The 26,091-nt window shown below is 47.0% G+C and overlaps 1 long non-coding RNA gene across 2 annotated transcripts in view; it reads left to right on the top strand.

Annotated features, from left to right (window-relative positions):
• The window catches only part of LOC121453136, a 99,558-nt gene that overhangs the window by 17,959 nt on the left and 55,508 nt on the right, over positions 1-26,091 (top strand). The window lies entirely within an intron of this gene.

Below are 26,091 nucleotides of genomic sequence, written 5' to 3'. Positions count from 1 at the left end.
CTCACTGTGTAACACTGGCCTGGAACTCTCTATGCAGACCAGGCAGGCCGCCTCTGCCTCCCAGGTGCTGAGATGAAAGACAAGTACCTACTCTGCCCTGCCCCCCCATTCATCAGGTTTTTATTAAGCTATCTTTATTTTCTGGAGGGAACAGCAGTGAGCAGAGCTGGTCCCTGTCCTCACAGGAGACAGATTCTGAACAAGAAACAGTAAGGGCTTTTTCTGTGCCTTGAATATGGCAATGGCATATCTGTCTCCCAGAGCAGCCCTTTTCCCTACCACTGAATCTTCGAAGGACCATGTGCCAACTGGTGAGGGCATTTGTCAAACACTTTCTCACTGATTATGTCTTTGTCCTTTGAGAGGTGTAGCGCGGGCTGGCTTTAAACCCAGTGTTTTCGCATCAATCTTCCAGCATGTGCTACCAACCTGGCACTTGACTGTATCATTTCATTAAAAAAAATAGCTCACAGAACATGATATACTTGTATGAAAATACCTTTATGAAACCGTCAATATAGAGTGAATATACGCCAGTAAAAAATACCCAGGGTGGGGTGAGGTGGAGCAGTGACTCAGAGTTAACAGCACTGGCTGTTCTAATTGAGGATATGGGTTTGGTTCCAACAGCCACATGGCAACTCACAATGGTCTGTAACTCCAGTTCCAGGGGATCCAACACTGTCTTCTGGCTCTGAGGGCACTAGGCACATGTGTGGTACACAGACATGTATGCAGGCAAAACATTTATACATATAACATATGTGTGTATATGCATAGTAGGGAAGGAACTCAGTGGTTACAACACTTGAGGTGACAAGTACGAGGACCAATGTCCTTGTGGGTGTGGTGGCCTGCCCACAATTCCAACTCCTAAAAGGTGAAGACAGGATGTCCAGAGCAAACTGGCTAGACAGACAAGCTGTATCAGAAAGCCTGGGTTCAACTGAAACACCTTCCTCAATCAACATGTGGAACACTATTAAGAAGACTCCACGTGTTAATCTCAGGCTTACACATACACATGCCCACACAGGCAAACACTCAGACACACATGTATGCACATGACATACTGTGCTGGCTACTTCTATGTCAACCTGAGACAAGCTATCATAGCTATAGTCATCTGAGAGGAGGGAGCCTCAGTTGAGAAAATGTTGCTTTAAGACAGGGCTGTAGGCAGACCTGTAGAGAATTTCTTAATTAGTGATTGATGGGGCATGGTCCAGCCCATTGTAGGTGATGCCATTCCTGGACTGGTGGTTCTGAGTTCTATAAGCAAGCAAGCTGAGCAAGTCATGAGGAGCAAGCCAGTAAGCAGCCCTCCTGCATGGCCTCTGCATCAGCTCCTGCCTCCTCCAGGGTTCCTGCCCTGTTAGAGCTTCTGCCTTCACTGCTTTCAACTGTTAAATGGAACTGTGAGTGAAATGAACCTTTTTCTCCCCAAGTTGCTTCTGGTCATAGTGTTTCAGCACAGCGGTAGTCACTCCTAATTAAGACACAGATACATTAAAAAACAAAACAAGAAACAGTAAAAAAAAATCCTCAATGACCATTCATTCATTCTTGTTTAACTACACATATTTGTGGAGTGGCACTCACTATGGCTATGAATTCCCAATTCTTCATGCTCATAATCTATCAGAAGAGCCAGCAGTGTAAACCAATAGCCATACTGTGGGGATACCCAGTAGGTGTTGTGCGAGCTCAGTGGAGAGACAAAGCCACTAGCCCCTGGTGTTGATGAGGATAACGGCCCAGTTGTTTCTCCAGGTATTCGGAGGCCTGGTAAGAAGGGAGGCATTTGTTTTGTACAAAAGCAGGGACTGAAGAGATAGCTCAGGGCTTAACTGCACTTGAACTTGTTGCTCATTCAGAGAACTCTGGTTCAACTCCCAGCCCCCACATGGAAGCTAACAAAAAGAGCTTGTCATTTGAGCTACCAGCTGAGCTATCTCCCTAGCCCTGAAACTTGTTATTCAGCGACCTGGACCTGGCAACCCTCGTACGTCTTGGGAACAGTGGTGGTCAAGCGAGGAAAGTAAGGTTTAGAATTTTGTACCTTGTGAAACTATCAATCAAAATATGAAGTGAAGAATTCCAAATGCAGTAGTGCAAGCTGAGTGTCCCAACTACTGGAGGCCAAGGTGAGCAGACTGCTTAAGTCTACCTCGAAAAAGAATAAAGAAAGGAAAAAGAATATAAAGATTAAGGAATAAAAGTAGTTTTCCAGATACATAAGCTGAGAAATTTACCACCTAAATTTCTCTTTCTAGGAAACAGGAAATCAGGAAAATGATTAGATGCCAACAGGTAGGCAGGAACTCTCAGAAGTGAGGAGTCTGGTCTGGACTCCACTGGGTTGTCTTTTTCCTCTTTTGTTTCTTCTGCTGGTGTGGGGAATCAGACAGGGTCTGAAAGTACAAGGCAAGTTCTCTTGAGCTACAGTATTCCCACCTAGCAAGTTAGAATTACCTTTTATAAGAATATAGGCAGGGAAGTGTCTAGGCCTTTAATCCCAGCACTAGGGAGACAGAACTCTCTGAGTTCAAGGCCAGCCTAGTATACAGAGTGAGTTCCAGGACAAACACTTTCTGAAAAAACAAACAAACCAGAACAACAACAAAATAATAATATTATTAGAATGATGGTCTAAAATAGAGATTTTTTTTCCCACCTTAATTTTGATTTCTTCTGGAGAACACTGTTACTTGGGAAAGCTGAAAAATATGTAGACTCCCAGCTGACGGTGGTGGTTCCATTCCTACAAACCCACTGGAGGTTGAAGGCACACTCAATACACCTACTTTACTGAACATCACAGTAGCACCAGCTCCTTGGTGTGCTGGTAACTTCCCCATGTCATGAGAAGATCTGTCTGCATATTGACAGCTCAGGAAAGACTACAATTAGAAAGGAGGAAATATGTTTTCTACTTATTTTGGTAGACATATTATATTGCTTTGGAATGTTTTGCAGTTTGAAGCAAACCATTGAGCCATCCTAAGCTGGGCCGCCTGTGTTCTTTAAGCAGCTTGGTGTATTTGACAGGGCCCTGGGAGATGCTTAGTCAGTAGGTCAAAGGAACTTTACTGGGCTTGATAGCTCATGCCTGAAATCTCAGTATTTGAGAAGCAGAGGCAGGAGGACTACTATGATCTCAAGGCCAGCCTGGGCATCATAGGAAATAAATAAATCAAATAAGCAAACCAGAAATACTAGTTGACCTTAATGCTGTGTGCCTAAATCCAGCACTCCAGAAGCAGAGGCAGGAGGATTGCTGTAAATTAGTATCCACTCCAAGTTACCTCAAGAGTGAGTATCAGAGCTTCATTGTCAGACCCTGTTTAAAAAACAAAACTGCTGGGCAGTGGTAGTGCACACCTTTACCCTTTAACCCCAGCACTCGGGAGAGAACAGGGGCAGGTGGATATCTAAGTTCAAGGCCGGTCTGGTCTGATAGGAAGTTCCAGGACAACCAGGGTTGTGTAGAGAGACCCTGTCAATAATAATAATGACAATACTAATAATTCAGGATAGCCAGGACTATGTAGAAAGACCCTGTCTATAACAACAACAATAGCAAGGTTGAGAGGTGAGAAAGCCTATCTATTTCCCTACAGAATTCGGCAACATTCATTGTCCCTGTCTCCCACACAGCAAAGGGGATTCCTGAAAAGCTTTTATAGTAGAAAGGTCCCCTCTAAGCTGCCATTACCCAAGCACTCTGTTCTCTAATCACCTGGAATGATGGGAATCAATAAAGCGCAACACCACAGCTGGATAAAGGTTCTCTCTCTCTCTGTGTTTGTGTGCATGCACGCACGTGTACACACACACATGATCTGTGGCTTTAGACAATATTTAAGAGCATGTTATATTTCAGCAGATCTCCTAATGAAGCCAGAGCAGGGATCCATTCCCTAAATCTGAAGCCAAAGAGAATCTTTTGGCTGTGATCTTGACAGACAGGCACTTTCTTCTCCAAAATCTGCATTTCACACAAACCCATTAAAAATGTGTGTGTACACAAGCCAGGCTGTGGTGTGATATTGTTTACTGGGTTTAGTGGGCGTAAAAATGGGCAATCTCTCCAATTCCCAAGCAGCCAGGAACAAACCCTTCTCTCCGGGACCAGCCTGGAGTCCCTCCCCCAGAGCTGAGTTTTAAACAGTGGTATTCTAGAGTTAGCCGGTGACCTGGAAAATTGCTTTTGCTTTGTTATGCTGTTAATGGTCCATCAGTTTAAACCTCCCATTCTCAGAGAAACTTTCTCCAAAATGTATTGGAAAGGACCTAGCAGTTCCTTTTTTTTTTCTGTTTCTAAGAAAGAAAGGAAGAAAAAAAGGAAAAAGAAAGAAAACAAAGGGATTTTATCTGTCTGTGTTGCTCTATATCAGCCAGCACCCAGCACATAAACTACCAGTAGTAGGAACAGATACACTTTGTAGTCCTGGCTATCACGGAATTTACTATGTAGACCCCTTGAACTCAGAGATTCATCTGCCACACCACACCCTGTTTGGATATTAGTTAGCAAGTCCAGGACCTTGGGCAGTCTGGGCAAGTGCTCTACCAGGTCAAAAGTGATATTTTTTGAATAAATAATAGTCCCATCACTATTGGATTTGGGTGAGCACAGACCCTTGGATGACTTTTATTCCCAGAGACCAAGTCAGTGTGTGAGCTGCTTAGCTCAGTCGGTTTCCTCTCTCAGATGTAAGGTGAGGTTCATGACTGTCTGGGGTCTCGTACTGGTAATTCTTAAGCTGGCAATGACCGTGGCCTTTTAAAATGTATTTCATCATAGTAAAGAGCACTGGCTTCTCTTCCAGAGAACCCAGGTTCAATTTCCAGCACCCACATGACAGCCTGTAACTCTCTGTAACTTTAGATCACAGGATCTGATGCCTTTTTCTGGTCTCCAAAAGTCCTGGACATACAAGTGGTGCACAAACATACATGCAGGCAAAACACATACACGTAAAATAAAAATTTTTAAAAACTAAAACAGTGATTTCATCATAGTAGGGTGCTTGCTTAGATTGTCAAAGCCTTGGTTTTTGTCCCCAGTGGTTTTGGACACTATTCCTTGCAAATGTAGTTTCCATCCAGATTTGAAAATGACTAGATTCTGTTCCCACTTTCCAGATAGGTCACTGAGAGGCTCCGAGAGACCCCCAAGGATGTCTTTCAGGTGGACGTAGGCAGTAGCACTGCTTCCACATAAATTAGGTGTGATCGTGGACACTTGTAATCCTAGTACTGTGTAGGTAGAGAGAGGGAGACCAGCTGCACAGGTGTTCAAATGCTGCCGAGCTGGGCAGTGGTAGTGTACACCTTTGATCCCAGCACTCAGGAAGCCAAGGCAGGCAGATCTCTGTGAGTTCTAGGCCAGCGTGCTCTAAAGAGCTAGTTCTAGAATCACCAAGACTACACAAAGAAAACCAAAACAGGACATATTATTGTGTATTTATGTGTGTGGTGTGTCTGTGAGTGCCTGTATGCATGCCTGCTGTGGCAAGAGCGAAGAGGTCACAGTTCAGTTTTCAGGAGTCTTTGCTCTGCTTTGCCTCCTGTAGGTTTGCAGGCCTTCCTGCTTCTTAAATCCTGCTTCCCATCTCTCTGCAGAAGCACTGGGATTCCAGGTGAATGCCAGCTGCCACATCCAGCTTGTTCCTGGCGTGGAACTCCTGTTTCAGCCTTCCTGTGTTCCTTCTGGTCAGATCTGTTTTTAGACAGGGTCTCACCATTTCAATCTGGCTGGCCTGGAACTTACTTAGTGACCAGGCTGGACTCAAAGTGCTGGAATCAGAGGTGTGCACCACCACACACACCTAGCCTCTCCACCACACCTAGGCTCTCTTCTGCATTCACTAACCACCCTATTCAAATGTGCATTCTTCCTTTTCTTCCAGTCTCTGCTTTAAGAAGACAGTTCCTTCCAGGAACTTCCCCTTGTCCACACCTTCCCCTAGGCGCTGCCTCAGGCCCCTGCACAAATGGGAAGGTGGTGACCAACTGAAAAGGACAGTGGTGGCCTCACGTGGGAGAATGTGAAGGGCCAGGGAGTCTTCTATTCCTAGGGCAGTTGTTTCCTCTTTGTTCTGCCAAATGGTTTCTCTGACTGAGGCAGAATCTCAGGGTTTGAGAGATCATCTCTGATGGATCCAGAGAATCAGCAGGAGACAAAAGAGGGGGGGCTGTTTTTATAGGGCTGAACTCTGTCACTTGGAACCAACACCCTTGGTATCCAGGACAAGACTAGTGACACCCACCGTGTTCTTCTCAGCTGCACTGTCCTTAACAACCCTTGTCACCTGAACATGCCTCTTCTTAGAGGCCTTCTTAGCTACTGCTCTTGACCAAGTTCCACATTCTCTCTGTACCTGTTTCCTTATCTGCAAAGTGGGAATAATCACTGTATCTATTTTATTGGGGAGTTTCTCTTGTATGTTAAGTTAGATGAGATGTGGTTGATGTTAATGGAGTATTGTATGACGCTAAGTACTCAGGACCTGGCTGTCTTGAAACTCAAACTTCAGATTGTCTCGGTCCCTGGTTTCAAATCCTCTATCTATCTATCTATCTATCTATCTATTTTTGAGACAGTGTCTTACTGTGTAGCCCCAGCTAGGCTAGAATTTGCTATGTAGAGCAGACTTGCCTTGAACTCAGAGGGATCCACCTGCCTCTGCCTCCTGGATGCTGGATTAAAGGAGTGTGACATTACTACTTGGCTATTCACTAAGCATGTCCCTGAGCCTTCCTGAAATTTCAGTGACTAGGCTTTCTTACTGGGAGCTCTGACTCCCTAGATCTAAGGTGAGTTGTTTTTTTGAGGTACTGTTGAACTAATTTGGGATCCCAAGTCTGCACCCTTAAGAAGTCAAATTAGGCAAGTTGTCTTTGAGAAGCTATTAAAGCCGTCAAACTAATAGTTGCAAAGAAAGATTTATTCCCAATGTCCACATTGGGAAAGAGGCAAAGAGATCCAGTGAACCCCTGATCACAGTCTGTACGGTAAGAACCAAGTTCAGTTAACAGTGTTAGAGTTCCAGCTATGCCAAGCAAATTCTCCTGGGTACAGCTTCATTCTCAAGAGAACCAGGGTTTTAGACATTTTTCTTCAATAATTCAAATCTGCATCAAGAGAGGACACCAAGAGGCATGGGAGATCCTGGGGCTGTCCTTTGGGGGGTGAGGGCAGCTGAGGTACTGTCTCAGCTTCCAGCTCTCTCCTAACCATATTGCTTGAATACTGCTTGAACCCTTTCGCAGTTTTTTAGGGCTGTTTTTTTTTTTTTTTGAGATAAGGTTTCTCTTTGTAACAGTCCTGGCTGTTCTAGAACTGGCTCTCTAGACCACGCTGGCCTCCAATTTACAGAGATCCACCTGCCTCTGCCTCCCAAGTGCTGGGATTAAAGACATGCAACTCCCCCACCCCGCCAGCATAGGCTAGGATTTTCATTTTAGGTAAACTGACCACCTCAGAGTTCTTACAGAGAATACCTGTTCTGATGGGCACTTTAGTCTACAGATGTGAAGTACTCCGCCTACCCATACCCATCCTTAAAACCTGAAAAGATCTTAGCATCCTGGGGTCAAGGACCCTGTCTGCTACATCATTGTTGTACAGTGGACCAGAGTGATGACCAACACTTAGTAGAAAATAATTATTAAGTGACTAAATGAACAGAATCCCAGGAGGGCAGTTGAGTGTTTTGTGTTTTGTATTTTTCCCCCTGATCCTAAGCATCTGATTCTCATTACTTCTACAGCTCGGAAAGTCTCTCTCTGCCTTGGCGTTTTATAAACCTCGTGTACGCACATCGACATTTTAACCATAAATCCACAGTTTGGGGGCTGGAAAATTTGAGGAAAGGGGATTGGCAGAAGGGGATTAAAAAGTATCCTGAGGTCCAAGGCTCGTGACTCGCTGCTCTCTGCTTGGGAAAGGGCGACCCTGGACTCTCCGTTCATCCCCTCTGTGGGAGATAACTCCGGAAGCAACAACCGTGGGATAACTCCGGAAGCAACAACCGTCAGTGGGGTTGGCCACTGTTTCCCCGCTGCCTGGTTGGGGGGGCGCACACTCCAGGGGAGGGGTCACAATCTAGGTCGTGGCCGGGAACCCCGGGAGGGGAGAAGCAGTTTAGGTATTCCTGCCCGGAGGCGGCACTTAGGGGAGGCTGGAAGAACAGAGTTGGAGTGGGGGTGGGCACCGGGAAGGGCTGGGGGGGGGAGGGGCCTGTGCTTGTCTCTTTAAGAGCCGAGCGCTGCCCCCGCCTCGCAGGCGCCCGTAGTCTCACAAAAGAACAGGATGTTGTTGATTTGTCACCAAACCACAGAGAGGAAATGATTGTAAATTTCCTTTAAACATCCCCACCGCGCTCCGGCCGCCCCCGCTTCCGCCTCCGCCGCCCCCGCCGGGCCCAGCACAGCGGGGCTCCTGCGCTCCCGTGGCCGCTTAGGCTCCGGCTCTGCAGCAGGGCTCGCGGCGCAGGCTCCCGCTAACCTAGGAGGGAGTACCTCCTGCGTTTGTGGGAACATCCCAGCCCCGATCCAGCTGCTTGCTGGGGAACATTTTTTTTTTTTTTTCTGCAGCAGCTGCAGCCAGGGATGGCCCTTAGTCCACGTGGGCGCGCACTGCTATTCGATTGCACTGTTGCTGCTGCTGCTCTTGCAGGGTGCCCTACCCGGGAATTACCACCCCACCGAAGCCTAAGCAGGGGTCGCTGTCCTTGGCTTTAATGTCGAGGGAAACTGAGGCACGCGGGGATGACTTAAGTAGCGGGAAGTCACAGCTTCTTCCTTCCCACAACTGGTTTAGGTCAGAGCTACGCACCTCATTTTTGAGCTACACTGCTAGGGAAACATTCTAGAAATAATGGTCCCAAGAGCTGGTGGTCGTCTCTGTTACCAAGCCAAAGTAAGACTACGTCAATTTGAGTTACTTCATGGGGAACACACCTACCCAGGCAACTGGCCTCCTCTACTTAAGATTTCGTGTGGGTTAAGGTGTCTCCGGTGCCTGTCTGCCACTTCACCTCCTCTGGTCCCAAGCCTCTTGTCATCGGTTTAGGATCTCAGGAACTGTCTGATTAATTTAATACTCCCTCTCAACCTGTGGCTTGACCCATAAGGGAGTGGACCTGCCTGGTCCGTGCTCTCGGAAGGGGCTGCCTTAGCTGTACATAGTGTTCCTGTGCAGCAATTACTGTTTATTCTGGAAGACTTCTAGACTATTAAAAGCAACGGCTGATTACCCAGACACTGTGCTAAACCAAGGTGTTGCCCTTAATTTTTTTGTTAAAACCCTGAGGTAGGTGATGCTGTTTGTATGGATTGGCAAGAAAGGCTCCAAGACAGAATCTGAACCGGACCAGCCCTCCCAGCCCCGGTTCCTTTTTCCCATCACATTCTGACTACTGGTGGGGTCCCTCTTCAGTACTCTTGAGCTCGTCAAATTTGGTGCCGAACAGATTACAGGGAAATATTTGTCGGGTCTTTTGTTTCTTCAACCTCTAGAGGTACCTGGTCAAGTCCTTGTGCCCCTCTGTCTGAGAACTGACGTGGGTGGTTGAGGCTCTCAAACTGGAGCTGCAGTTTTCCAGCCTTATTAAGTCTTCTCCTTGTGTGGAATCTGAGCAATTGCCTCTACTTGACTCTGTGTATGTGTGTTGATGTTGGGAATTGCACCCTGGTCCTTTGTATGCCAAGTCAATGCTCTACAACTGTACACCCCCACCTTCCACTTTACTTAAATGATGAGGTCCCTTTAACAGTTGCCTGGTGCTGGACTTCAGGTTAGATAGCTTCTGCACCACAGTGAACTCCGTTCAGACTCCCAGCTCTAGGAGCAATGACAAGAGTTGCTGAGGTGGGTGAGGTGTGACTGAAAAGTTTCTGCGCCCCATAAGCCTCTCCGCCGGGGCAACAATCCAGATCAGACCAAATTAAACCGAGTTAGAAAAAGCCCAGGTTTAATGGATAAAAAACGCTCCTGATTTTCCAGCCCATGAAAGAGGAGATGGGAAAAGAAGACCTGAAAACCATGTGTCTGTTTTCTGTGGGGGCAGTTTAAGTACCCTATGGGAGTGGTCTTGAGCATCTATGGGGGAGGGGTCATTTGGCAGGCTTTGTGAGATGCAGCAAGGTTTGGAGAGAGATGGGGGAGGGGACTTGGTATGGAGCGTCCTCCTGAACATTTCAGACTCTTTGGGTATATGGATGCCAGGGGCTGGGGTGAAGCTTCCACCAGAACACTGATTTTGGGTACCAGTGGCATCACATAGAGCAGTTAACGTTAGGTATTTACCATGTGCCGTGCACTATGCCAGATGCTGTGTCTTTTTTCTCATTTGCTCCTAAGAGATGAGCAGTTGGTACTGGGTGATGTCATATAGCTAACACTGGTGAACCTGGGGTGAGACTTGTACTCCCAGGATCCCCTGGGTCTGTGCATGAGGACGTCACCCAGGCACTCTGGAACTCGGACTGCAGTTGCTTGTCTTCAATCATGGCAGAAAGACAAGAGGGTTCTTGGTGCTGGGGGAGTTGCAGAGGGATTTGCAGCCCGCCTTGGCTCCTGTGTGCTGCAGCTGTCATTCTTCAGCTTGGAGCACATTTGTTGCTGGATTTCCAGACTGGGTTTCAGTGTGTCCACCTGTCCTTTTATAGAACGCTAGTCACAGAGGCATGGACATTCCGAGTGCTCACAGACAGCCATTGGATTATCGTTCCCCAGATGTAGCCTGAGAGGGTACCGGTTAGTGTCGGGGCACTGAGCAGGCAGGCCCAAACTAGAGCAAACTTCCAGGAGTCAGAGTCCCCACTCAGGTCTAGGTAAGTGAGAACCCAAAGGCAGGTAGGTCACTTGATGCTTTCTGGTATAAGTTTCTTGGTTGAAGAATAACTTCGGGTCAGGCGGTGGTGCACACCTTTAATCCCAGCACTCAGGAGGCAGAGGCAGGCGGATCTCTGTGAGTTTGAGGCCAGCCTGGTCTACAAGAGCTAGTTCCAGGACAGGCTCCAAAGCTACACAGAGAAACCCTGTCTGAAACAAATAAACAACCCCCCCCCCAAAAAAAAAAGAAACCTTTGGGCTTAGATGGGCTTTACAGACAATACGAGAAAAATGGATCTTGTGCACTCATAGAGTTGATATTTACTTTCTTTATTCTTTAGAGATTTAATTTTTTTTTGTTGTTTGTCGAGGCAGGATTTTTCTGTATAACAGCTCTGGCTGGCCTGGAATTCACCGAGATCTACCTGCCTCTGCCTCCCAAATGCTGGGACTAAAGGTGCATACCACCATGCATGGCTTAAAATTTTTTATGCTTTTAACGTGTGAATATGTGTGTGTATGTGTGTGTGTGTGTGTGTGTGTAGCGTGTATGTGCACACACATCTACATGAGTTTATGTGTATCACGTGTGTGGGAGTTAGATGACTTCAGATACCCTGGAACTGGAGTTACAGGTGTCTGTGAGTTACCTGGTATGGGTGCTGGGAATCAAACCTGGATCTCCTGCAAAAGCCTGAGTTAATATTTATTAAATACCCAAGTACATGCAGGTGTCATTGTCATAAGTTTTAGCAATAACAGTCAATAAAACCCAATTCTGCTCGGAGGTTAACAAGATCCCCAAATTACATATCTATATACCACGTGTCCCAATGTGGGCACGTGTGTCTATATATGTATGTTTGGGGACTAGCAGGCTGGGCTTTAGGTTATGAGAGAAATGAAGAGTGAACAGGAGCTGCAGTGTGTGAGAGAATGGGGGGAAGGAGCTAGCTCTTCTACAGTGCTCAGGAAGCCTCCCTGATTGGATGGACTGGAGGGAGGACGGCACAGGGATTTTAGGAAGAAGCTTGCTGTAGACAGTTGGGATGGCAATGGGAAAAGGCTGGTGTAGGGCTGCGTTGAGCTGCACCTGTGTGGTCACGGTCACTGTGCCAAGAGCTCTGTGAAGAACACAGCTCAGAGAGGCTATGTGGTTTGCCCATGACCAGGCAGCTAGTACAGTAGGTAGGTAGACGAGGTGATATTTAAATGGCCGTCTCCATCTCCTGGGTGCTGGGGTTACAATCATGCTCCTGGCTCTCTCTGCTGGTCTGAATCAGCAAGCTTCCTCACACTGGGGGCTCTTCTTTCACAAAGAAGCTGGTGTTTGATTCATGATTTGGTTCTTCTGGTTTCGTCACATTGGCGAAGGAGATTACTGGCCCAGGAGAAGCATGATTGAAACCAGCCTTAGACTCAGTTCCTTCTTGTGAATGGGAGGGAAGTAGAATCTTTGATTCTGAAAAACCCCGTGTTGTGTTTATGGCAGAAGGGGGAGAAACACCTTTGGATTGCTGTAAACAAGAGAAAGGGGAGAACTGGGACAGCCTAGATCCCTCAGCCCCCCACCTTCATTTTAATTTCCTTATGATAGGCCCAACACAGCGTGCTGTATTATACAGCGGTAATTAAAACACTCGGATTAGCGAACTGAGATTTATAGGGCAAACAGGAGCCAGAAGAGAAAACGACAACCTCTCTTTTATTCTCAGGCAGATATCCAAATTGCCATTTGCTTGCGTTTTCTTCCTGATGGTGTCTCCTACCCCGCTTAGATTCCCTTCCTCCCTCTTTATTTCCAAGTGTCTGCTCTGGCTGCCGTTCAGTGGGGCCTGTGGAGACCAAAGACCTCTACTCCTCTGCCCAACAATCTGGGGAATGTGAATCAGGATCCAGCAGGTTGCACCTGAGTGGCAGAGAGGCCGAGAGCGGAACCCAGGGCCAGGCTGAGCAGGTGCCGGACCATCCCAGAGCACCTCCCCAGACCAAGTGCCGTCATACTGTACTGTGTTCACGAAATTGTCTTCAGCTGTGGCATCGAGGAATAAGGCATCATTAGTGGAAAAGAGAAGATACGGTTCTACAGTCTAGAGCAAGGGATAGTTGGAAAGGCTGACGAGAAATTTTCAGCCAGGTTAATTTGTTCAGGGGTCAAGATAGTTATTGAGTGTTCATTATAGGACAGATGTTCTAAGTATTGGAGGAATGGAGCTGTAGTTTACCTATCCTGCATCTACCGTGTGGATTTCTCTCTGCTCGGATAAGAGAGGCTGTGACAGGCAGTCTGTTACAGAGTACAGAAGAGGTTGAACAGCCTTGGTCAAAGTGTGATCTGCGTTCTGGTTCTGCAAGGTGGGTTTTGTTTTGTTTTTTAGAATCAGGGTTTCCCTGTGTAGCTCTGCCTGTCATAGAACTCACTGTGTAGACCAGGCTGGCCTCAAACTCACTGAGATCTGCCTCGCAAATGCTGGGATTAAAGGCATGTGTCACCACTGCCCAGCACAAAGTGGTCTCGTTAAAATAAGAACATTGAAGTCCTTAGTGTTTGAGGGGAGCAATCTGCACCTCAGAAGATAATCATTCCTTTCCCAGGGCTGATCTCACCCCAGGGTCTGTGAAGTTTGCCGTTCCTGGAATCCAAGGTGACCATGGACTAGAGACCTGTGGACACTCTCTGACCTTCCGGAGCAGGGCTTTGGAAACACTGATAGTCGGATGCCTCAGTTACTGTGCTTCTGCCTTCAGTGTCGGAGGGGGCTGAGTGGGTTAGATAACCGTTGTGGTTTAAATGGATGTCCCCGAGTGAGTCATATGCCTACCTGTAGTAATGAGCAGATGACTGCCCCAGAGTAAAGGAGACAAAATCGAGAGGACAACGGAGATGCCTGGCTTCTGCCCAGCTTTTGGTTACACATGGACCCAAGTGTGGAGTCAGTGTTGTTTGGCCAAAGTAGCTTTCATGAGCCTGTTATAAAGACAGCCCAATGTGGTCCAGACTGACATTTGACCTTGAATTTGACATCTCCTTTTTGTGACACTACCCCCCACCTCTGAGGTAGGGTTTCTCTCTGTAGCCCTGGCTGTCTCAGAATTTGCTCTGTAGACTAGGCTGGCCTTATACTCACAGAGATCCATCTGCCTCTGCCTTTTGAGTACTGGGATCAAAGGTGTACATCACCGCTGCCTGGCAGTTTTGGTAATTTACTAGTCTGAATCTGCGTTTCTCATAAAGGAATAAAATGGAAAAAAAAAAGTTTACGTGAAGCACACACGTAGTCAAACCCCAGGACCAGCCAAGGTCTGGGTAGGTGTTAGCTAGTCTACCTAGTAAGTGTTGATAGTGGGGTGACAGAGGAGGGATGAAATAGTGGGGTGACAATTGCAGAACGAGTTCTGAATCCTGTTGCCTGGCTTTTCCCCCAGTGTTCTTGGGCTAACCATATACCAAGACTGCTGCAGGAGTGCTAGGGACTCTCACCTAGAATTCAGATGGGAGTGGATTTCGATGCTGATCGGGGATGTAAGCTATAGGATGGAGTGGAGAACTGCCAGTATTTTGAGTTTGTTCTTCAAGGTTATTTTCCACACACTTCGTGTTTATCCAGATAGTCCACAGCAAGCCCTGCAAGAAGCTGGGGCTGCCCTCCCTCCCCCACTGGACAAACAGAAAAACAGGCACTGGATGTGTGAGTGCCCTGCCAAGGTCACCTCCAGTCTCCTGAGGAGGTTTCCTGTTGGCCAGTGGCCAGCAAGGAGAAATCACAAAGGAAGGAGGCTTCGATTGACTGGGGCAGGCAGGCAGCATGGAGGGTGGTTTCTTGTTCCCCAGAAATCCCAGAAGCAGGGTCTCCTCCACCTGCAGGGCCCAGTGCTTTCCAGCTCAGCCTCCCAAGTGGCCCACGATCCCACCAAAGGTTCTGGACCTGCTTTGGGGTAAAGAGGAGGAGATCATTGAGCATACAAGGGAAAAGCAATCAAGAGAGGAAAACAGGACAAAAGAACGTGGGACAGAGAGCTGGAATGTAGACCAGTTAGTAGGAGGCTGGCCTGGCATGCACAGAGTCTGGGTTTGGTCCCCAGCACCGGTGACACAGGCCTGCCATTCCAGAGCTTTCGAGGTATAGACAGGAGGATTAGAATTCTAAAGTCATCCTTACCTACATAGCAAAGACACAACAGCTGGAAGGAAGGGAGGGAGAGAGGAAAGCAGGGAGGGAGGGGCTGGAAGATACAGGATGGAGAGTTTGAGCCCTGGGGCCAGACAGACCCCGACTTACTGGTTTCTCAATACCTGTCACCTTGGGCAAGACATTGTACCTCTCAGAGTGTCCAGCAGCAGGGTAACGGTGCCAAGCCATAGGGTTGTTGGGAGGGTAAAATGAGATGTCTGCCATGTATTTACACAGTTCCAGGCGCAGGGGAGGCCCTCTACTACCGTGTTACTATTGAAGAGGAGGTGGGAGGGCTTCAGGCCGATCTGCAGACCTCCTGATGTTGGACCACCTCTTAGATGGGGCATGGATGAAACACCGTCCACATGAGTTTCTCAAGTCGGCAGCTCAGGAGATGCAATCTTGTCTTCTCAGATCCACAGAGCAGGGCCAGACACACCTCTGACGTGGCTGTGGGTACTGTAGTCCTGGGAGGGGCCTTCCTTCATTTCCCTTCTCCCTCTCACATTGATCATGGCCTCTCATGCTGAGACTCCTTCTGCCTCTTGCTTTTGTTTCCCGTATAATAAACATGATTGAGCTTGCCTTCACTCAGCATTATCCAGAAAAGGAAGTCTTGTCAGGGTGCTGCACTTCTTACTGAGCATCCAGACCATTGCAGATGGGTGTCCACGATCCTGGCTTCATGGGCAGTGGAAACCTGAAAAAGAAATGTTCAAGGTGGTAGATACCCCAGGCGAAAGTCTCCTACTTTCCGGGAGGGTGTTTTATTAAAACAATAAAAATGCCAGGCTTGGTCAATATTATTGTCTTTTGTTTGCTTGTTTCTTAAGTAATTAATTATTGTTTGAGATAGATTCTCCCTGTATAACCTTGACTGGTCTAGAACTTGCTAAGTAGACTAAGCTGGCCTTGAACTGGCTCCCACTTCCCTGGGATTGCAGGCAGAAGCCACCACACCTGGTGGTCTGTGTGGAAAGTATCACTGAGCAAACAGGTGCTAGGTACAGACGAAGGCTAAGGCTTCACTGATGCGAGCAGATCATTTTTAGGAAGCTTTAAACGTTCATATGTCTTTGCTCCTGCAACCATTTCCACATCTGCAATGAGAAAATAAAAGTGGAGGTTCCTGAAACCCTTCCTGGGACCCCTAGAAAGGAAGGGGACCCTGAGACACAAGTCTGTGGTGTTGCTGTCATGTTTGCAATGTTTCTAAGCTTTCCCGTTTCTTAGAACTTGACTGCTGTTATGCTTATATTGTTCTTTCCCAGTGACATTTTAAACATTTATCGCTGTTTATTATTACGGTTATTGTTGTGTGTGGGTGCATGGGCCATGGTGCGTGTGTGGAGGTCAGAGGACAAGTCCAGAGCCAGTTCTCTCCTCCACCTTTGCGTGTGTTCTGGGGAGCGAGCTCACGTTGGCAGTCTTACATCGCAGGTGCCCATGGCCCAAGCCATTGCTCTGGTCCCAGGTCTTTTTGTTTCAGATCATCCCAATTTTTTACTTCTTTTTGAAAGAAGGTCTTAATTTTTTTTTAACTGGAGTTCCTCTTTTTATTTTATACCTGAGTGTTTTGCTTGCATGTATGTATGTGTAATACATACATTCCTGATCCCCTTAGAGGCACAAAAGAGAACATCAGATCCTCCGGAACTAGAATTATCCAGGGTTGAGAGTTACCATGTAGGTGCCAGAAATCAAACCAGGGTCCTCTGTAAGAGCAGTAAGTGCTCCTAACCTCCAAGCCACTTCTCGAGCCCCTGAAATGAGCTCTTACATAGTCTAGTCTGATCATAGGCTTTGTGTAGCAGAGGCTGACTTTGATTACTTATCTTCCTCCTTCTACCGAGTGCCAGAACTAGAGGCATGTACCACCATGCCTGTTTTTTTTTTCAAAGATTTTATTTATTCATTAAGTATACAGTGTTCTGCCAAAAGAGGGCACCACATCTCATTACAGATGGTTGTGAACCACCATGTGGTTGCTGGGGATTGAACTCAGGACCTCTGGAAGAACAGCCAGTGCTCTTAACCTCTGAGCCATCTCTCCAGCCCCACACCTGGTTTTATGTATGTGTGTGTGTGTGCTGTGGACTGAGGGCAGCCTCAGCATTGTTCTAGATAGACAGTGCCTATATCTATATTGTTTTTGAGATAGGGTTTCTCTGTATAGCCCTGGCTGTCCTGGAACCCAATCTGTCAACCAGGCTGACTTTTAAACAGATTTTTAAAGCTACAAGATAGACTTTGCTGTGTGATGGTGGTGCACACATTTAATCCCAGCACTTGGGAGGCAAAAGCAGGTGGGGCTCTGAGTTCAAGGTCAGCTTGGTCTACAGAGTGCGTTCAGGACAGCAAAAGATACACAGAGAAACCCTGTCTTGAAAAACCAAAAATAAATAAATAATAAATAATAAATAAAAAGAGTGACTATTTCTGGGTATAGAGGTGTGTTCTTTAATGCCAGCACTCAGAGGTAGGCGGATCTTTATGAGTTTGAGGCTGCCAGCCTGGTCTACAAGAGCTAGTTACAGGACAGGCTCTAAAGCTACAGAAAAAAAAAAAAAACCTGTCTTGAAAAACCAAAAAAATCAAAAAACAAAACAAAAAACCCAGGTCCTATAGCTCCAGCGTGGACCTGATTAGCTCTTTGTAATATCCACAGTTAATTGCTGTGCTGGTCGCCTTTAATCCCAGTATTTGGGATTGGGGTGGGGGGATAGAGACAAGGACAAGCAGGTCTCTGTGATTTCAAGGCCATCCTATTCTAGTGAGCTTTAGGACAGCAGGGCTACATAGAGACATCCTATCTCAGAGAAGTGCCTTGTGCTTTGTTGTTGTTGTTGTTTGAGTCAGGGTCTCGCTGTGTAGACGACGATGCCGTAGGCTATGTTTAATATACAATGTTCCTGCCTCAACCTCTGAAGCCGTGGGATGACAGGTATAGACTGTCATACCTGGTCAGTGTACTTTTAGAGAGCAATGGAGCCCACTTAGGGTGGCATGACGCGTTTAGCCTGTGGGTTACTCAGTTGTATTAAACAAGACACAGGAACGGTATGTCCCTTACTGGGAGTATAAGCCCCCCAAGGGCAGGCGATTGACTGCCTACCGTTTTTAATGTCTACGATAGGGAATCCTAACTCCAGCATGGGACTTCGAATGTGTCAGTTAGCCAGCACCAAGGTCTTTGAGAGGTGAGGGTGAATGGGCTGCCTCTCCTTCCACAGGGAGAGGGCGTGGGGTTTACCCTGCCTCAGCAGTCCTGGTATTGTCTCTGGAACTGATTCTGACCATCCCTTTCAGGGACTCTGTGTCCCGCCCCTGCCCCTGTGCCCCCGCCCTCACCCCCACTCCCAGCCTGAATCTCTGAGCTGCTGTGAGGTTAGGAGACAGCAGAATGATCAGAGGTGAATGATTTTGAGCCATAAACCAGCCTGAAAAACAAGTTTGGAAGACAAATGTCTTTGAGTCTGCGGCGCTTAGCTGGGGTAGCCCTGAGAATTACTGACATTCCTGCCTGGAAGTTCCAGAGGCCCGCCCCCTCAGAGGCCTTCCCCCACAGTTCCCCTCTATTCCAGGAGGACTATACAAATGATGAAGTGGTCACCGCGTGTCTCAGATCCCTATGGATGAAGCCAGAGTGACCCTTGTCAATATATTACAGCAGCTACGATCCTATGGTCTGAGCAGGTGTAACTTGCAAAGCAGATGGCAAGATTCTAGCTTGGTCTCTCAGACCTGTGTGGACTCTCTTATATCTGGTGCCAGGTTCCAGCTCAGCCCTGCACCAGCATCCAGCTTGGTTCTTTTTGTGTTGATTGTCGGGCTGGCCTGGGACTATAGTGCCTCCTGGCTTTTCATGAGGCCTTTGGTGGGACAGGCTGGGGGTGTTCCATGTCTGCCCTGTCCTTTAAAGACACAGTGGGATGCTGCAGCCTCAGCCTCCAGCGCTCCCCCCACCCCCAGTCCTGGGATAATGTTTATATACAATCGCTGGCTCTGATCTCCACCCAGGAAAACCCCAGCTGCTATTGCAAATCTTTTCGCGTGTGATAGAAAGCAGGACAGCAGGCCTCATGCAGGCCTCCTTGGGCTTCTCTGGAGGGTGTTAGGAGAAGGCAGCAAGTGTGTTTTATTTATGTTTTTCCAAAGTCATCCCAGAACCGTGTCTAGGCAACTGAAGGCCTGTCAAAGCGCCGAAAAGCCTAATTCTGTTTAGAAGAGACAAAGGGATTAGGTGTCCCTGGGACTTTAACCAGAGCATTGTTGATGGTTATGATTTAGGTTTCACTTAGGCAAGGCAAGTGCAGAAAGGATGCCAAAGATCCGGGCTGCCAGTGTTGTGGCGATGTTAAGAACCCGGCACACAGAAGGTGTTGGCAGGGATATGAATTAGTGTGGCCTTTGAGGGGAGACGCTGGCAACATGTTTCATAACAAATGAGCCTGACCTTGGATGCAGCCATTCACACATTAGAAATGGTCCTACTATAATAGCTACGCAAGTGTACAAGGACCTGTGTTCAGAAGTGCTGACTGCAAGGCTGGGGATGTAGCTCGGTGGTAGCATGTGCTTGCTTGCTTGCATAGCACTTTCAAGGACTTGGGTTCAATCCCCAGCACTGGAAAAATAGTATTCACTGCCCTAAAAAGAGAAACCCACCTGAGTCTATCAAAAGGAGACAGGTTCGGTAGGTTATGGTTTATCTAAGTACTGGACTACTCTATGGTAATTAAAGAAGCAAAAAGGAAATAAAAACAGGGCAACATACAGATGGTACTTAGGTGAGCCTACTATTCCCAGGGCCATCATTTGGGAAATTAGCTCACTTATCATATTAATTAAGCCTTCCTAATAATACTTTGGTTTCTGTTGTTAGAACTTTTTCCTATTGGGAAAAGGGATATTATGTAAGTTGGCTAAGGCTCCATCACCACTGAGTAGAGGTCTTTGCTCAAACTTTCTGCCTCAGGGACAGTGACCATAATGCCTATGCAGACATGCTTTTGAAGTGAAAGATGCCGGTAGCAGAGAAATAGGGCATGATCTTATGTATGTAAAAAAGAAGCTGTCCACATGTCCATTCATTTGTAGAAGGAGCCATCTGGAAGCACACATAAGGATTTAGCCATTCTTTGTAGGAAGGGAGAAAAGTGAGCTATATGCAGGACTTATAAAGATTGTTTTAAGGTAGATATTTTTATTTTTGCAGTCCTCTGCTCCTTTATGCAGTGTTGGGGATTACGTCCAGGGTCTCATACATGGTTGTTGTGTGATAAATTTTTTCTGGTGAGATGCAGCACACAGGTCTACTCACCCCCAGAGAGAAATCCCACAACAGAAAGCTTGGCAAACCAATGAGGTTTACTGTGGTGGTTTGCAGGAATACGCGTGAGGGGTTACTTACACAAGCAGAAGTGACTCACAGACAGCTGTATCATCAAAGCCCCTAGAAGTATAGATGACAGCTCACAAAACTGGGAACCTGGAGCATACAGCACAGCCTACAGGCAGCTCCAGTTGGTCAAAACCTCTTCCACCCAGCTGGCCTGGTCCAGAACTGTCCTTGCAGCTTGGCTTTGCTGGGTCTGAGGGTGACTTTTAGCTTTTATTGTTTACTCTGGCAGAGAGGAGTCTATTGAATCTGATCAGTTTCAGGGACTTCCTGAAGCTGTTTTGCGTTGTTTACCTTCCTGCTTAAGGAGCATCCCTTTAAAATGGAATGTTTCTGTCTCAGAGGAAACTGTAATATAATAGTGGTAGGCAAGCTTACACCTCCAGCTCTCCATATTTTCTTGAACAAGTGGTTTTTAGGAAAAAAAAAACCTGAAATAACTGAAGTAATACTAATTGTCTTTGTTCTTTTGTGATAAAGATCATGACCAGAAGCAACTTGGAGAGGAAAGCGTCCCTTACCTTGCACATCATGGGTGACAGTCCCTTGAAGGAAGCCAAGGCAGGGACTCTGGCAGGAGCTGAGCCAGAAGCCCTGGGGCAGTGCTGTTCACTGGCTCGCTTTTCAGGACTTGCTGAGTCTGCTTTCTTAGGCCAGCTAGGACCGCCTGCCCAGAAGTGGCACTGCTTACAGTAGGCTGGACCCTCCCCTCCTCCATCAGTTATTAGTCAGGGACTGCCAGAAGTCTGATTCCTGGAGCTGTTTTCTCAATTGAGATTCCTCTTCCCAGATAATTCTACCATGTGTAGAGTTGACAAGAAACTAGCCAGTATACTAGTAATAACAAAATCATAACGTGTGGCTGAGATGGCTCAGTCAGTAAAGTACCTTCCTCAAAAGCCTGAGGACCTCAGTCTGGATCCACAGAAACATAAAAACCTGAGTCTGCTCACCTAGCGTCCCAGTGTTGGGAAAACAGAGATAGGCAGATCCTAAGTGCTCATTGGTCAGTGAGTCTAGCAGAACTTCTGGCTCAGCTGGAGACCCTGTCTCAAAAAACTGTGGTGGAGAGCAGTTGTTGAAAGACACGTAGTGGAGACCTTAGGTCTCCACATGCACTCACGTGCCCATATAGCCAGGCATGCCCCTCCACACTCACATGCCCCTATAGCCAGGTATGCCCCCCCTACACTCCCATGCCCCTATAGCCAGGTGTGCCCCCTCTCACATGCCCATATAGCCAGGTGTGTCCCTCCACACACACTCACATGCCCATATAGCCAAGTATGCATCCCCCCTCAGTACAAGAAAGCAAATAACAATCACTTAGTTTCCCTTTCTAAATAGCCTACTAGAATGAAGAGACTTCTGTAATCCTGAGGCGGCAAGTGACTCTCATCATCCTCTCCAGGGTAAAATGTGGAACCATGCCTCGTGAGTGACGTAAGTCACCTGAAGGGAGCAGAGAGATTGCTCTTCTGATTGGCTGAAGGCAGCTGAGCTGATGACTGCTGTCCTTGTCCTCCCCTGGGAAGCCTTGGAGATGGGGATTGTCCTGACACACTGACCTCCACATTCCCTCCTTGGTCCCCTCCCCCTGGGTTAGGTTTGTTCCCTTCATGTAGTGTTGGACTTCATGGAGATATCCAGGATTACTTGGCCTGTGTTGAAACCCCTTCAGGATCACTCTGCAAAATAGATTCCTTAGGCATTCTATTTTAGCTTCTTTACAGTTTACAAATATTTTTTTAAATATTTATTTATTTATTATGTATACAATATTCTTCCTGCGTGTATGACTGAAGGCCAGAAGAGGGCACCAGACTTCATTACAGATGGTTGTGAGCCACCATGTGGTTGCTGGGAATTGAACTCAGGACCTTTGGAAGAGCAGGCAATGCTCTTAACCGCTGAGCCATCTCTCCAGCCCCCTACAGTTTACAAATCTTATTCCCATTCTTTATTTCAGTGAACTGGGGGTGGGGCCTGATACTCTAATGCCCTTTATACAACCTCTCTTTCAGAGTTAAGGCGTACATGAGCTTAGGAGAGGGCTATCAAAATGTCAGGTCCCCTACTTTTGCTGTGCTGGGAATGGAACCCAGGGCCTAGAGTATGCCAAACAGGTGCTCCTCCACTAACCTATACCTCAAAGCCGTTTTTCTTCAGTCCTTGATTGCTAAAAGTTACCGTTGCCATCTTCAGATACTGATGTCCGAAGTATCACATCACAGAGAGTATAAACACACACACACACACACACACACACACACACACACACACACACAAAAGCTGTTGGAGCTGCAGAGATGGCTCGACACCTAAGAACAAAGACTGTTTTTGCAGAAGATTGAATGTGGTTCCCAGCAATCACATGGTGGTTTACAATCCTCTAGTTCTAGGGGTTCCAATGTTCTTCACACATGGTGCGGAGACATACATGTGGGAAAACACTCATAGCACGTTAAGAGTAACAGTTCTACTTTATTGTGTCAGATCAAAAAGCATCCATGTTTCTGTGTTTTCTTATTTTTATTCTCAAGGCGAGTTTAGGGAGTTCTTTATTATTATTGTTATTGTTATTATTATTGTTTTATTTTCTTTCTTTAAGGGTCATTTTAAAAGATCTTTTATTATCTCTGCAAAGAAGCTAAAACTGTGGGAAGGATCCTCCATGTTTTGTGAAGGAAAAATGAGAGGTGGATTTCTTCCTCAGGCATATCTGCCTGTCTCTGTCCACAAAGTCTAAGAGCTGAGCCTTTCCATGGAGGGAAAATTTAAAAAAAAAAAAAAAAAGATGGGGGTGAGGGAAGTCATACAAATACACCTAACACACTGCTAGCAACTTAGGGTTGTTTCCTTTGCTTTGTGTAAATGAAACCCAGAAAACCAAATTGACCACCAGAGAGTAAGTACAATGTTTAGATCCTATTTTGATTGTTCCTCTTGCGTCATCATCATCATCACTGTCGTCATGGTAACTGTCTTTCTTGGTGTTATCCCACACTATTTTAGGAGAGTAGTATCCTTGGGGAGAGTCCTAGACATGAAATTGAATAGGTCCAAGAGCATCACTCATGCTAATGTTTCTGTGTTTGTCAGTACACACTGCTTTCTAAAGAGCTCTGTGTGTGGTGTGTGTGTGTGTGTGTATGTGTTTGAGCGCGTGCATGTGTGCGAACATGTGTTTCAGTTTTATTTATTTTCTTTATGAGATCTTGTGTCTTGTATTCCATGCTGGATAGAAGTCACTGCAAAGAGGAGGGTGACCTTGAGTTTCAGACCCTCAACTGCCTGTTGGAGACCCACCCAGACTCCTCTCCCAGTCTTACCTCGAGAGGTCGGGGAAAATCACCCAGGAATGTTTTACCCAATAAACTTGGTCTTTAATTTTTAATTCGGCTTGATTTGGATTACTGCATCAGTGGATAGACTTAACATCAGGGTATGGAAACCTTTCAGGCTGGCCATGAACTCAGATATCCTCCTGCTTCTGTCTCCTGAGTGCAGGAATTAAAGACACCCACCACCATGCCTGGCTGTAAATTTAGAGTTTCTTTATTAGGTTAGTATTCAACAGCATCCTGGAGGAGTATATTAAAAATGGAGATGCTTGGGGGCTGGAGAGATGGCTCAGCGGTTAAGAGCATTGCCTGCTTTTCCAAAGGTCTTGAGTTCAATTCCCAGCAACCACGTGGTGGCTCACAGCCACCTGTAATAAGGTCTGGTGCCCTCTTCTGGCCTGCAGGCATACACACAGATAGAATATTGTATACATAACAAATAAATAAATAAATAAATAAATAAATATTTTTTTAAAAAATGGAGATGCTTAAGTCCTAGCAGGTATCTGTTGAATCAGAACGTTTGCGGGTGGCCTTAAAAACCTGTGTTTTAACCCAGCCCCACCCCACCGTGGTCCCAAGGCTGCAGGTAGGGGCTGAGAATCGTTGTTAGCTAGCTTCATCCTTCCAGTTTCGCCTGCCTCCAGTGGTACCCTGCCCTCAGCACTCTGCAAGCGCTGCGGTGTGCAGGGGTTGGTAAACATGAGACTTGGGAGGCCTTGATATACCTTTGCTGTAACTTTTTACAAGTGGTACAGCTACTGTGGATGGCAGCCAAGGTAGCTCTGTCTACAGCTGAGCTCTCAAGTGCCGTTCTCCCTTCACTAGGGAAGACCTCATCACCACGGGAGAGGCCAGGCCCAGACTGGCTGCCTGTCCAAAAGTCTTACCCTTCTTGCCTGAATGTCCCAGAATTGTGGAGACAGGAGCTGGCTTTCTTGTCTTCTGGTTCCCCTGGAGAAGCAGCCAGCTCCTGCAGTGGGGAGCTTGCCTAGCTTCTGGTTTTCCCACTGCTGCCTTTGTTGAATGTTAGTGTCCCCTACACTTTAGATGTGGGGGACCTATTTGTCAGGTCTGTTGTTCATCTTGGCTGGGGCCAGCAAGGCTCAGCCCTAGGGCATAATCTCCCTCTCTCTATCCCTTCCTCCTGCCTCCCCCACCCTCAGCAGCAATCCTCTCCCAGGCCAGAGTTGTTCCCCCAACCCCAAAGCAAACCTAACAGGTTTTCTTAGTGTCTTCACAGCCGCTGGAAAGGAGAGGTGAGAAGTGAGGCTAGAAGGGCTTTGAATTCAGGCTGAAGGGAGCACCTTCCAAGCTGGCCTTTTCTGGTTTACTGTATGCCTATCCAGCACAGGGGTGGGAGCGGGGAGATGGAGGTTGGGAGTGGGGTGGGGTCAAACAGGGCCCAGTGATTCATGCCTGCTGCTCAAGAGGCTGGGGCAGGAGCAATACTTCGAGTGTAGGAAGTCAAAACTTGCCTGGCAACATAGGGAGACCCTGTTTAAGAAGAAGGGAAGCTGGGTGTGGTGTGGTGGTGCAAGACGAAAACAGGAGGATTGCTGTGAGATTCGAAACCAATATGGGCTGTACAGTTTAAGGTCAGCCTGAATTACAGAGTGAGACCCTGTCACTCACAGAAGACATTGCCGGTGTAAAACCTCTTGGACAAGTTTGGGAATGGGGAAAGTCCACAGTAATAGTCACCAATAGTTTTTACTTAGTCAGATAAGCTGCTCTCTACCTGTGGGTACAGTGCCTGATGGCCCGTTAGAACAGAGCGTGGGCTCAGGTAAACCTAGTTCTGACCCTTTCTTCTCACCAGTTGCCCTCTTGAGGCTTCAGGGTTCTGCTGCTCTTTAAGTGCTCAGAGTGGAAGCCCTGGCCTCTGACCTGATAGGCAAATGTACTCTAACTACAACTTAGCCCCAAGATATTTTATACGTATAGAAAGTGCTAAGAGGTGGCCACACGCTATATGACAGGCCTTTAATCCCAGCACTTTTAATCCCAGGAGAGGCGGGTGAGTCTTGGGAGTTCAAGGCCAGCCTGGTCTACAGAGTTCCAGGACAGCCAGGACTGCATAATAGATAATAGGTTTTCTGTACCCTGATAATAGGTTTCTTCACTGATGCAGTAAGCCAGACCAGGTCAAATTGAAAAGCAAAAGACCAAGTTCATTTTGCTAAGGCAAAGCCACTCCCAGGTGAGTCCTCCAGCCCTTAGAGATGGAAGCAGGAGAAGGGGCAGGAGAAAAATCACATGGTTGATTTAAGGCAGGGCACTTATGTACCCTGTAGGTGAGCGGTGATGACGTGCCCAGTA

The sequence above is a fragment of the Microtus oregoni genome, unplaced genomic scaffold (genome assembly GCF_018167655.1).
Source record: "Microtus oregoni isolate MIOR12 unplaced genomic scaffold, Mior012 000011F_ref0000422, whole genome shotgun sequence".
Classification (NCBI taxonomy): Eukaryota; Metazoa; Chordata; class Mammalia; order Rodentia; family Cricetidae; genus Microtus; species Microtus oregoni.
This window is presented reverse-complemented; position numbering and strand designations above follow the sequence as displayed.